The 13533-nt window shown below is 41.5% G+C and overlaps 1 protein-coding gene across 3 annotated transcripts in view; it reads right to left on the reverse strand.

Moving 5' to 3' along the window:
• The window catches only part of PRKG1 (protein kinase cGMP-dependent 1), a 509003-nt gene that overhangs the window by 50859 nt on the left and 444611 nt on the right, over positions 1-13533 (reverse strand). Inside the window, exons 1-2 of one of the 3 annotated variants that reach the window (XM_037400741.1) lie at positions 7732-7738; positions 5836-5841 (exon numbers count right to left, since the gene is read on the reverse strand). The exons of the other annotated variants lie outside the window; for them this stretch is intronic. The gene's annotated coding sequence lies outside the window, so the exon portion shown is untranslated. Of the gene's footprint in view, positions 1-5835; positions 5842-7731; positions 7739-13533 lie in introns of those variants that run through there. 3 annotated transcript variants of the gene reach the window in all.

Here is a 13533-nt window from a genome sequence, read left to right on the forward strand (position 1 = left end):
TTCAAATCTAGTTTAAATCTCTCTCAACGAGCCCTGCTAACTCCTGAGCTAGAATCCTTTTCCCCTTTGGGATAGGTGAACCTCTGCTGCTGCCAGCAGGCCTGGGGCTGTGTAAACTGACCCATGATCAAAACCCCCAAAACGTAGCTGGTGACCAGGTATTGATCCGTCTGACCTTCCCATTGCAGGCCCCAGCGCTCCCTGCAGCCGGCAGGATGGAAGAGAGCACTGCCTGGCTCCTGATCCCTCAGCCAGGCGCCCCAGGGCCCCGAGGTCTCTCTTGGCTGCCCTCAGACTTGTTGTTTGGACTTCATCACTGCCCACTTGGAAAACCAGTGACGGGTAATAATCTGGGGGCCATACCAAAAAAGAGAATTTTTCTAGTAGCACCCCTTACCTGGGCGCCAGGGAGGCAGCAGACTTTCCTGTGGGCTGGCTCTAGTCGGCATACCGGGCCTCTGTTCCTGTCAGAGTGGAGCTGCTGATGACAGCCACCTTTCTTCCTTTCCTAGCAGAGCTGGCCATGATGTGTGGGGGTGACCAACTCTCCCTGGACAACTCCTCCAACATGGATGGGCTTTTGTCCACACCATCATGCTCCTGGCCCTCAGATTCCAGAGCCGTGTGCCTGTTGTACTGGGGAAGGTGAAGTAGGCCAGACGTGGATTCGCCTGCTGCCACAACCAGACACCTGTTCCCATTCCTCCATTTGCTATAATGACCCTGTTAGCTCATTAAATGGGAAATTATTCTGCAGATGAAGCTTTTTTCTCTCGGTCTCCTTCTCTGCCAGCTACATTTACATTTAAGGACTGAAGATGGGAGAAAGTAGGACAGTGGCAGCTCCAGTTTTGCTTTGGTTTTTTCTGACTTCTGGTTAATTTGCTTAATCTCTTCATATCTGTTTCCTTATCTGTAAAATGAAGATACACTAGGAGACTTATTCAAGAACAGATCACATGTGGGGTGTCTGGGATGAGGTCAAAGGTCCATTTTTCCCAGTGTCTCCTCTGGAGAACAGGCGTGAGGAAGCACATGGAGAAGCAGGGCAAGCAGGCAGTGATATTTCACTGAATACTCTTGCTGCCTCTGGAGGCTTGATGGGTTTTCAGAAGTTATTGTAAAGGTGTTACATGAAGGAGCAGAGTTGCTCCTGCTCACGATCCTGGTGGTCATAAACCTCATGAGAGGCTCCACAAAAGTGCTTCAGGACTAGGAAACATAGCTTAGCATTCTCCCTGACCCACGTAAGAGGAAGATTGTGCCACCCTCTTTACTACTGTAATAAATTCCAAGTATTTTTCATTAAACTCGTAAGTATCTTTTTGGCACAGGGATGCTGCTTTTTCCAACAGAAACATAACCAATCACAAAGGGTGATCCCCTCTACTCCATGATATGATACAAATCTCAGATCACAGCAAGGATTTCTTGCACTGTAAACACTTCTCCATTACCACCTGGTGGTCAGTCTATACACATAAACTTTCCAGAAGTCCATTTCTGCTCTCAAAGAGGATCATACACTTCCTTTAATGAGTAGGTTTTTTCTCCTCCTTCTTAGAGAAGGTTTCTTCTCTTCTCCATCATCAATAAACAACAAAATTCTAACTGCTCACCCACCAACACTTATTTTTTTAATGTAATGAAATAATACTTAACTCAAAGGTAAGTAATGACTTCTGGGGAAGAACTATATAGACAAACACACGGTTTCTGATAAAGATCATCTTCCTGCACTTCCCCTCCACTAATGGCTATGCTGTCACTTGAAACTCCCAAGAGAGACTTATTATCTTCTTCTTTTCCCAGAATTAGCAGCAGTGTTTTCAAATTGGCTTCCCTTTGCCTGAAAATGAATTAGAAAAGACCTAAACTCAGCTACACATCAAACACATAATTCTGTAAAATTTTACTGTCAAGTACTTCTGTGTCAAATGCTGCTGACTCTTGATTAATACCAGGCAAACCAGGGAGGGTCAGAACTCACTCGTAAGTGATATATGGGGATTAGGAATGTCTGCATCCAGCAGGGCTAAATATAGATTTCTTTTTTAAATAGATAGCAGTGTTTTATCTTATCATGATACAGAAGTACGTGTTTTGTTTGTTTATTTTCGAGTCAAGTGGGTTTCAATGCTTTCTACGCAGGGCTATACAAGACCTGCAATAGCCCATTTGACAGCAGTCATGGTATTTCCAAAGCTGCTGGGGCTCCAATGGGTCAAACCCCTCCTGTGGGTTCACAGAGGGAAGGATAAGCCTATTTCAGCTGAAAGGCTGTGAAAAAAGGCTTTTCTCCTGGAGTCTCCAAACCCAGTGGCAGCTGCTGGTGCTGAGCAAATTAACTACATTGAATTATGCTGCCCTATCTGCCTCTGCATTTGCCTTCCTTGCTATGTTTCCTGCTTAGCTGCTCTAATACTCTACATTACCCCTATATTTATCTTCATTTACCTACCTACTGTGCAGTTTTTCTATTTTTCTGTGGTGCAGTGCAGGTTGCCCTCCCGAAAAGCAGTGAAATGTTGGCTGGAGATGCTCCTTTGTGATCCTGGACACTTATGACCTAAAAATATTGGCTCTCAAACATCAGCTCTATGTACCATTCAGTTTTTTCAGTCTCCAAGGTGAAAGAAATTGAGGCCTTTTTGGTAGCTGCATCTTCTTGAACAAATTAATTTTGTGCCTCTGTCCCAGCAGCTCCGTGTTTCGTACTATGTCATCTTTATGTGTGTGGTGACAAGCTTTATTGGTGTTGACAACACTGGGCTGCAGCAACATCAACTCATCCTTTCTGTGATATTTTTTATTTAATTCTTAGTTTTTACAGAAGTTCCTCATTATGGCTGAATCAAGGGATAAGAGCCTTGCTGAAGACACCTGCAATTTGGAGCATCCTCCCTTCTGTGCATGGAAGTGTCCTGATATGCTTTGGATACTCCCCCATGAGTACTAATTGATGTTGGGTGCCTACTTAAGACAACTCCAGATGTAAGTCATACGGGGGACACCAAAAGCCTGAGGAGACAAGGAGAGATGCAGCTCTGCCTGCTGCAGCCCAGCTTTGGGAAGGAGTGAAGGAGCCCCAGGCTCCAGCATCCCATACATGGATATATGTGGGAGTCAGTAGCGATGAACTAGAGGGAGTCTGTTTCCCCCATAAACCGAAGGGTCAGGTGTCCAGTAGATCAAACGATCAGGCAGTGCACAGCAGACAACCTCTCTGAAATCAAGGCCAGAGAGGTTTGAGATCACTGCAGTTTTCCTCCTCCAGCTCTTCCTGCGGGGGCTGGAGCAGAGATCCTGTGGTTATTAAGGGGATCAAGAAGCTGATGACCGTCTGAAGGGAGTCCAGATGTCATTTCAGGAGTTCTCACAACGATGGCGCTACATCTGCTGCCCGGGTCCTCAGTGCACTTTTACACAATCTCTTCGTGCCATCAGCCATCTCTTTGCTGCCACCTGCTGACCTGAGCTATGATGCTACGACGTGGCAGGTCAGATTTGTCAGCCTTACCAGCTGAGTCTCCTACAGCCAGTGGAGCCCCCCTGAGATCCCCAAGAACAGGGGTCCTCAAACTTTTTAAACAGGGGGCCAGCGCGCAGATGAAGTGGCAGGCAGCCATCTGCGGCTGCTTGGTTTCCCCCCCAACCCCTGGCGGGGGGTGTGTGTCTGTAAATACTGGAGGCCGGATTGAGGACCCTGGGGGGCCGTATCTGGCCTGTGGGCCGTAGTTTGAGGACCCCTGCCCAAGAATATCCCAGCCCACAGCAGACACCAGCAAGCTACTCTTTCCCAACCTCTCAAGCCCTATAAGCTCATCACCAGACAAAACACCTTCTGTTCCTCTTAGGCTGACCTGGCACCCTGCCAGTTTTGAGAAGGGTGAACCTAGACTCCATAACCAACTCAGCTGTTTTAATTGAATGGGCTACATCTTTAGTAAATCTTTATGAGGCTGTCAATATCATTCCAACCTGCAGGCCACTGGAGAAGTCCAAAGCCTTCAGGAAAGGTGGGAAAAGACCACTTTCTGGAGACCACAGAGTTCTGCCATGAGCCTCAGTACTCTCCAACCATGGGGATGTGCAGCACCAGAAGGACCAGGCTGCTACGTCACTGCTTACCCTGACAAACATCTACAAAACATAAAGCCATAAAACTACCTATGGAGGAGAAGGGAAGTCAATGTAGTTGCTAATTTATTCTCTTCTTTTGGAACAATTAAAAGATACTCCAAAGCACAAATGTTTCAGAAGGCTGCAGAGCACCTCAATACTGAGGACAAAGTAATGACTGTATGATCTGGGAAATTAACAGCATTAAATGACATAGATTTGCTCAGAAGAAGGGGAGAATTAAGTATATTTCATTGGGAAAAAAATAAAGAAAAAAAATTTTAAAAATAAAGAAAAATCAGTTTGAACAAGAGTTTGGTCCAGGTGCTACCATCTTTGATAAAGATTTGAAAGGCAATTTCATGGCTAACAGCTTACATATATATACGTGTATTATCTACGTGTGTATCTCTCTCACTATATATGGGGATAACACCAACTACAAAGATGCCTGAAAAGCAGCAACAAAAGACCAACAAAACTAACTTCCTGGCATGGTTAAAAAATGATTTCTAGATGCTGTGTTAAGAGGTCAAGTGCTTACCACTCCCCTTTTCAACATTATTTTAAAAGATAATTTTAAAGTCGCTTTACTGCAAGAACAAAGTGACCAGGAAGCACAGATATGGAGACATATCTTGAAGTTGTAATGTGGGACAACAGAGATAACAGTATGAATTTCTGATGTAGTACCTTGGATTAGTCAATCTTACATGCTGTTTTGCAGATCAGGAAGCTGAACGACAGAGAAAAGCGACTTGTCAAAGAGTTATTCATGATGGTAATTGACACTACTGGGAAGTTAAAGGTTTTTAACTACCCTGATCCTTTCCAGACCCAAACAGTGGGAGTAGGGGAAGCCACACATGTTCATCTCACACTACAACTCAATAAACCTAACTCAGCAATACCTACTCAAACCAACTTCAAGGCAGGCAGAAGGAAGAAGAAAAAACATCTGTCAAGAGCAGGGTTATCTCAAGGTAATTGCCACATCAACCTGCAGAGAAATGCAGGTTCTGGAGAAAGCCTATAGTCCAAAAACAAGCATTTGGGACTAAAAAACAGCCTAAAGATATTATTACTTAGCATCACAACGGATGCCCTTGTTTCAGCTGATTCTGTGAAGACTATCTCGCTGCTGATAGGCATTTCTGGATAATGAGGAACACAGCTGTGAAAATCCACGTTGATGCATATGAACATTAAAACAAATGAATGACATGTTTCAGGAACTGCTTATAAGTCTTACTGGTAATAGCCCTACCAAAGCCCACTGTTTCAAAAACCTTTTTTTTTATATATATATCCTTACAAAGTTTGCCAAATCGACTGTTTTTTAAACTCAGACCTGTTGAAAGATGTAAAATCTATCTTTACATTTTTAGTATAGCCTTAGACAAAGCATTACATTCATATTCTTCAAAGTTGGACTGAAATGCAAACCTCTCGTAAGCAATTCATAGACTCACCATGGCATTACAAGAAATGTCCTTAAGGAGGTTTTCCCAATTATTTCAGCTCATCTACCTTGGATCACCAACAGATACTGAAGCAGCAGCTACTAGATGATATACTGTAATATATGAACTAGAGTATGTTTCTCTGCAAAACGTATGGAAATTGTACATGAACATCACATTTCCAATTCATGAGCTATAATTCATTATACCAAAAGGAGAGGGTTTGTTATTTTTATTTGCAGTGGAGCACTTTGCACTGAAACAGCCATGAAGGCAAGAAATGCAAATTATCTCCTTTTCAGAAAACGTAAACTGCTGAAGTTTTAAGCATCATACATGGATACTCAAAGCAAAAAGCATAAAAGCCCCGATCAAGTTGTTTCTGGAAGGACGAAATTCAGTGGCCATCAACTTTCTCGCCTTTAACTTGCCTTGATTTTTCCCTTCCCAGTTTATTTAGCTGTAAGTGTGTTTGTCCCTGGTATATCACGTGGGCGATTCAGCAGAGAAACAGTTATGTTTTTGAAGACCTCTTTTTATCTCTTTATTCTCTATTGCTGTAACAGCCCAGGTTCCCATAGAAACTGAGAGTAAAGAATGAAAGTGTAAAATACAAATGAACAGGTCTAAGCTGGCAGTGTTATGTTTTATTAGATGTATAAATATGACAAAGAGGTGCTGGGTATGGGTTCCTTTCTAATGGAAAAGCCAGATAACGCTACACCTTATCAAATAAATAGAGGGCATATAAATTTTAAAGACTGGAGTCAGCGAGTGCTGACTATTAATAGGTTGATACCGCTTTCTGGAATTAAGTCATTCTCTAGATTATTCATTTTCAGAGCAAGCAAAATAACCTTCTCCTCATCTGCAGGTCTCATTGTGAATCCCTCAACCGCCCCAAATCACTAGCAATTCTCATCTATTGACACTGGAGCTTTGCATTGTGGGAATAGGGCAACAAACACTAATTTCACAGGGGTTTAGGACCTTGTGAGCTGGACTCCATAATTTTAAATTAATATTGGCATATCAATTGAAGTTCTCTGAAAAACTACTTCCATTGTAAAAATGGTTTTCTGAGTAAAGATCAGTCCAGATGCCTTCTTCATGCTTTTGAAGAAGTTGATGTATTTTGAACGTATTCCTGGATTATTCTTTAAACAGAACTAGCTTTAAAAGTCTAGCAAAAAGGGGTCTATTAAAGATGGAAGACTTCAGAAAAATTACCAATTTGATTGCCCCAGTGAACTTCCAACACGATAATAGGATTCTTCACATCATAACAAGATCACTGAATATGGGAGATACTAATGTGACTACAAATTATTCAAGCTCTGAATAGTTTTTAAAAGTCCATAATAAAATATGATTGAATATATGTGAATGTAGTAATCTTTCTAAAGACATTTTCAAGCACCCATATACATATATCCCATCAGTGTTTATCTCTGAGCAGCCTCATCGTGCCACCTCCAAAGGCATGACACAGATAAGACTCTTCTGAGTCCCAGCAGTAGGAGTGATGCCCTCTACTTGAAAGTTTCATCTTCCAAGCGCTTCCATTCACTAAAACTTGTGGAAAATTAGGAAAACTTTAAGAATGCTCAGGTGAGTATGATTCCTCCCCCAAGACAAACTGTGTTATCCAATTCACTGACTCGAAAGGGGAATTCATTATCAGTAGTTCCTGTTGACTTTTTGAGCGATATGGCCCCTGGCACGCCTAAAGCTCAGCTGTTTTATGTTTGGCTCTTCCATTAAATGGCATAGGAGATGCTGCAGGTCAAACAAACATTTGAATTTCTTTCCCCCACCCGTGTTTAAAACAATATTTCAAAATGCTTGAAGCCATTCAAAGAGACTTGCTATAAAAGGACCCTTCACTGGAGAGACTCCTGCTTCTGTATATGCCCTCATAAAGCCCTCACCCAACCCTTATGCATCACATTAGGAAAGGGAATGTACAGAACTGCTTGTTTCCAGCCTTTATACCTTCTATTTCTCTCTGAGAAGTCTGAGTATTTTTTCCATTTTCAGGAGCAATAGATGGTAGCTGTCCTGGATAAATGATAAAAAATTTGCCTGCTTACGAAAAACCCACAAAGGTTGACCACATACAGAAACAAGAGAAAATACTCTTAACTTTGCTTCTGCATTTAACAAGTTCAGTTAAAGGAAGTTTAGATTACTAGAGTTTTGTTTTAGTTGATTGAAACAAAAGCATTTGACTATATTTCATTTTAGATGATTCAGGACTTTGTGAGGTGCTGAGCATGGTCCACAACTGGGGGAAAGCTTTCCCAGCACTTAGTCTTGCAGGACGTTACCCTTTGCAAAGACTGCAACCATAAAGTATACAAGTAATTCCTTTTTTTTTTTTTTTTTTTTTTTAATAATGTCAGCTTTGATACTTAGCAAGGGTGCATTTGAAGCAGCAGTAATCCCACAACAGGTCTTGCTCTCTTGAGAAGTGAACTTTAGAGCTGTACTTTCTCATTGATAGCTATTTTTCACAACCAGGAGGTCATGCCTTCACTAAACACATGCTCAACTCTTAACAAACATTTTCACATCCGAATCTGACCCAGATGCAAAATATAACAATTCAACTATCGCATGGTTATTAAAATAGCTTATTTGGAAGCAGTGGGGTTGATAATGGGATCATAAAACATCTTCCAAAGCTAAACTTAGAGCATTCATTTCCCTAAGTGTATAAAATCAGAAAGCAAGCTAGGAGGAATATACGGAGTTGGTTTACGTTTCAAAGCAGCCAAGTATTTAGCTTTTTATTTTGCAAAACCAGCACCTGCAGAGACTCCCTGGCAATTTCCCTGCATGTTAAAAAGAGTCACAGCCACTTACTGGCCAGCTGCCAGCCCATTTCTGATTACTGGCTCCTAAAAGAATTTCAAGCAATAAGGATTACATTTTGCCATTCAAGATGAATGATATCACTTTTGCACAGAAGCAGCCTCCAAATGAAATAAGGAATAGCTATCCATTAAAATCACAGTGTGCGAGAAATACACCTTTATTAGAAAGTACCTTATTAAAGCATAAAGGACAAGGAAAAGCTCTGGTCTGGTAGAACCTGTGATTTTATCTGAGACGAAGATGGGTACAAGGATCTCAACATTCACCTGTATCTCTGATGGGTTTGAGTGGAGGTACAGCACTTACTCACACTAGATCAACAGCCAAGCAAATGGCAATTGCAATCCCACAAATGCTTTTTGAGCCCCACTGTATCAGACTAATCTCTTGCTTTGCTATCAACAAATCATATTATTTGACATCCTCTGTAGAGCAACCCAACAATCACACCTGAAAATGAAGTAAGAAAACCTAAGAAATATTGAAGACAGAGTGCAAAAGAGTTTGCATGTGATAGTACGCTGAGCAGGCAAAGCTAGAAACACTTCATTCCCATTACTAAAATTAATTTTAAATACAGCTGTGAATGAGGTTCTTTTAACTTACATCAGAGATTTAATTACAATAGCCCTATTATAAATCTCCAGGTAGTTTTACATTAACATCCAATATAATGGGGAAGATCTGACTTTGATCTTCTCTTTAAAGGTTTACAGACACCAAGCCTTCTCACATATTCAAAATTTCATATTATCTCTATTTTTTATGTTTCATCTTGCTATACCTATGTAAAAACTGTGGGTTCATTTAAATAATGAGAACCGTTTTTCCTTTTTTTTTTTTTCAGATGATTTAAAGATTTAGAGCTCAGCACTTCTCAAATCATTTAACAGAGTATTCAGTCAGCCACTGAGAAAATACAGCAAATGCAGCTGAGGGTAAATCAATGTAAGTGGCGCACAGCATAGTCAGGATAAATAAGTGCGCTGCCCAGCTGTGGGGTTTGGGATGCCTGAAGTGCTGCGAACAAGCAAATGGAAAAAATAATACTAACATAACATAGCAGCAGTTTCTCAGGAGCCATCAATTATATTGGAAGCGTCAGGTTTTTTAAATATAAACCTCCTTTACTTGGTGCTACAGAGTAAGTTATTGTAGTGGCAGGTTGTCACCTTCCTGTTGCACCCAAAGAGGGTAGTGTTGCATTGTACGGGTCCTGCAGCCGGCTGCTGGCAGCAGTGAAGGCAGAAACAGACCCATCTTGGTTGTTCTTCTACAGTGCCTCTTGGACTGCCTTTCATTTTGTGCTGAACATTTGGCAAAATTAAGAGAAATCAAAACAGAGTCTTCCAGTTGACTGTTGGCAATATAGTTGGCACAACACTGCCAACATTGCAGTGGTCCAATATTGCTCATGCTCACTAGGTAAGGATGAGATTTGGGTAGAAGTCCTGAGTTTAACGTGGACTACATTTAGACTGTAAGCTATACATGGAAATGATTTTCAGCTTTCAGGAAAACTGAAGTATTCTTTAAAGGGAAGAAGAGAAAGAAGAAAGGTTTGTTTCAGTTTATCAGCTGCTGGTGGGATGGAGGTCTCTGCAGTAATTTCAGAGTTAAGGCTGCATTAAGTTCTTCACTTAGAAGGGGGTCACATTTCTTCCGTTTCACAGTTCAGTAAACAAATTTGATCTTTGGATTTGACACAAATACTGCTCAGGGGTCAAATAAATTTGCTATGCTGTTTTGGGGTGCCACACTTACTAACTTTCACAAGGGAAACAATATCCACTCATCTTTGAAATATGGACCTCCATTTTCCACTCTCCCCCCTCTCCCTGCTGTTTAAACAACTGCATACACCAACATTTCAAAACTTTGGAGCTATTCCCATCACACTGAGGCCTAGGAAGTTTCTTGGGTGAACAGGAAGAAACTTCTTTAACTGGCAACACTTGCTAAGACAATTCAGCAGTGGGGAGACAGTGCTCCCCTGCCTCCTCCCCTGATGCCTCCCTCCTGGAGCCCAAATCCCAAATCTTCCCCGGATGCCAACACCATCCAAACACCTGTGCTTCAGCTCTCACTGGCTCTAAGTTTACTTCTTTCCTTTCCAATGCTTGGACATAGAAATGAGGTCTGACCCAACTCCTGGTGGATCTCGTAGGAGTTGGTGAGGTACCACCAAGGATAACCGGTCTAGCAGGCAACTCCAGCACTGGAAAATTCACAAATGATCCTACAACTATTTCCAGCAGTTCCAAAAATCAGTAGCTAGGGAGCTAGAAGGATCACTGGGTTTTATTTATAATATATTTGACTCCGTTCAAGTGCCTCTGTTATTTAAGTCAGAAGATGAAAGTGGGACAGAAATAGGCCACCTTCCAGTGGCATAATCCGATTTAAGATAAATCTTCAGAACAGATCAGAAATGTTCTGGATGACAAATGTACAGACCCAGAAACTATGCAAATATGTTTTTATGCCACCTTTGCCTCTCCATCCCTCATGGATGCCAAGGTTTGCCAGGGTTTCTGTTTAAAGCTACCAAGACTGTGCTACATGAAGCTCTAAGTGACTGTACTGGGATTAGTGAAGTATTCTCAGTGGCTTCTGAAAAAAGTATTTAGATAAATGCCAAAGGAATGGTTAATATTTCTAGCACAGACCTCCATTTCCATCGAGTGCTACCACACACAACTGGAAATGCCAAGCACATGGATGCATTGCTGCAACATTTTTCTGTTTCCTCTGGAATGAGACTCATTATCATCAGAAAGCTTTCTGCTGCATTTTTACTTCATCAGTACAGGTCCTAATGCTATAAAAAAATGCAGTAAAATATTAGAATAGCAGCCTGCTTTAAAGGCACTGATTTTTTTTCACTAGTGCCTCCACCTGACGTCTGACACAGTCAATTATCATATCGAAAGGTCAAGTTAGCAAGAAGAAAGCATATGGATTATTACCTAAAAAAAACCCGACCTGCTTTTAAAAGCTGATTTAATATATCCCTTGTGAGCGACACAGTGCATTACAGAGTGCATTTTCTCAAGAGGAAAGCCGCCATAAAGTCTACCTCCACAGATCTCTGCATGAGTAACACAAGTCTGCAGGCAGCTATTCACCTTCAAAAAAGAAAGTCACAATTTAGCAGTCTCCACTACCTTCATTTAGGGATATTACCTCGTATGTTATCTTGATGGGCCCTTGCCTTTTAAAATTATTTCTGAGATCTTATTTTCTAAATAAACACCTATTTATTACAGCAGTTGGGAAAATCCAATAGCCAGACTTGGATACAAACCACCAGTGGCCTCAGGATGAAATCATGAAGTATTTAAGGCTAAACTCTGTTATAAGCAAAATTCTCCAGCAGACAGAAAAAATGCTCTTGCATACCAGAGGCCAAATAATGCCATCTGAAGTCTCAGTTTTTCTAAACAGCAAGATATTTAAATTCACACATACTTAACAGGTATCAATGACCTGTTAGGATTTCTCCACAGCACTCACCAAGTAGAGGAATTATTTTAATTATTTACACTGCTTAAAATAAATGATTGTAGTCTCTGCTTTTTATAGCATTAATGAGCTTTTCCCCACCTTTTTGCACATCCCAAGAAGTCTTCCCCCAAGCCTGGCACCGCAGATAACCAAGGCAAAAGCTAGTTCCCATATAGTCCCTAATTCAGAAAACTGACACAGAAGGAGATGGGAGCCAATTATTTCAACTTTCAGGCTGCCCAGACCTTCCTAATGCTGTAAAACAGAAAAAACTTTTTCTTGCAGAAAAATTCCTAATCAAATCATACTCCGTGCATCAGTGAATTATTTCAGCCAAAGTTTTCAAAAGCTGTGGCCCAACAGAAAGTCAGACCTTAATTAAATCATTCTCTTTAATTGGCAGCTCCCATTTTGCAACTTTTAACACTGAAAATTTCCCTTTTGGCAAGGGGTTAAAATCTTTCTTGGCTTATCTTATCTGTATTTGTAAATGAAAACAAGATAAAGAAATGAAAAGCATCCTTTCCTAGTACATGGGGTTGTTTATTATCCACACAAAATCCATGGGCTGGCTAGATGTCAAAACCATCAAATACCAGTGTGCTTGCAGACACAGCATCTACGTGCAAAGCTTTCCCATCTTACCAAAACAAGAGTTTCCATGAAGATAAGCTGGATTCTTCTGTGTACCATGTCCCATTTTTTGGAGCTGAAGGGCCAACACCAGTCATAATGTTATGGAGAGGTTGACCAGAACTTGTGTACCTATAGATTATGAAGGAACAGATATCTACACTACAGGCACACCACCATGTGCAACCAGGTCACTGCCAACTACCTTCAGATAAAGACTGAGATCAGATTATCCATGAAGAACAGTCTTTATATGCAAGGTGCATTAAAATATCTCTTAGCTCAGACAAGGAGTGTGTTTCTGAAGCAAGTCCCCTGACAGGTCCCTTTCACATCTGAGTGGGACAAGTGAGCAAGGGCTCACTCTCTCAGGTGACGCTAAACTGGAAGACATAGCTCAGAAGCCGATTTACACCAAGCACTGTTTAACATTGAGTCTAGGGAACCAGATCTGAAGTAGCCCAAAGGAAAACCTCAATGAAATGCAAGTAGTCTGTACAGCAGGCCCTTGTCACCAACATTTTTTCTGTACACATCTATTCCTCTCGATCTGTGCTACTTACTAATACTTAGATCTATCCACGTGCAATAAGCTTACAACTCCCAGAGACAATTTCAACTACTAAAATAACTCAAAGACAAGCTCATGAAGCAAAAGAAAAGGCTGTGTAGGAAGGAGACACATGTAGAGCCAGCAGTGACCCTCCAAGAAACACCACTGAGGAGCCACACACTACACTTGAAAATACTTTCTCTTGTAAACATGCTGGCAAAGGAGAAACTAGATGGACCGGGGGATACAGGGATTTAATCTTGCAAAAGATACTTGGACACAGCATGGGGGAAGCCTTTAACAGCAGATGGCACCTGCACACCAGCTACCAGCCACCAGGCGATACCAGGAGCAGGCTTCTGTCCAGCCCAGCAC

Source organism: Falco rusticolus, chromosome 9 (assembly GCF_015220075.1).
Source record: "Falco rusticolus isolate bFalRus1 chromosome 9, bFalRus1.pri, whole genome shotgun sequence".
Lineage (NCBI taxonomy): Eukaryota > Metazoa > Chordata > Aves > Falconiformes > Falconidae > Falco > Falco rusticolus.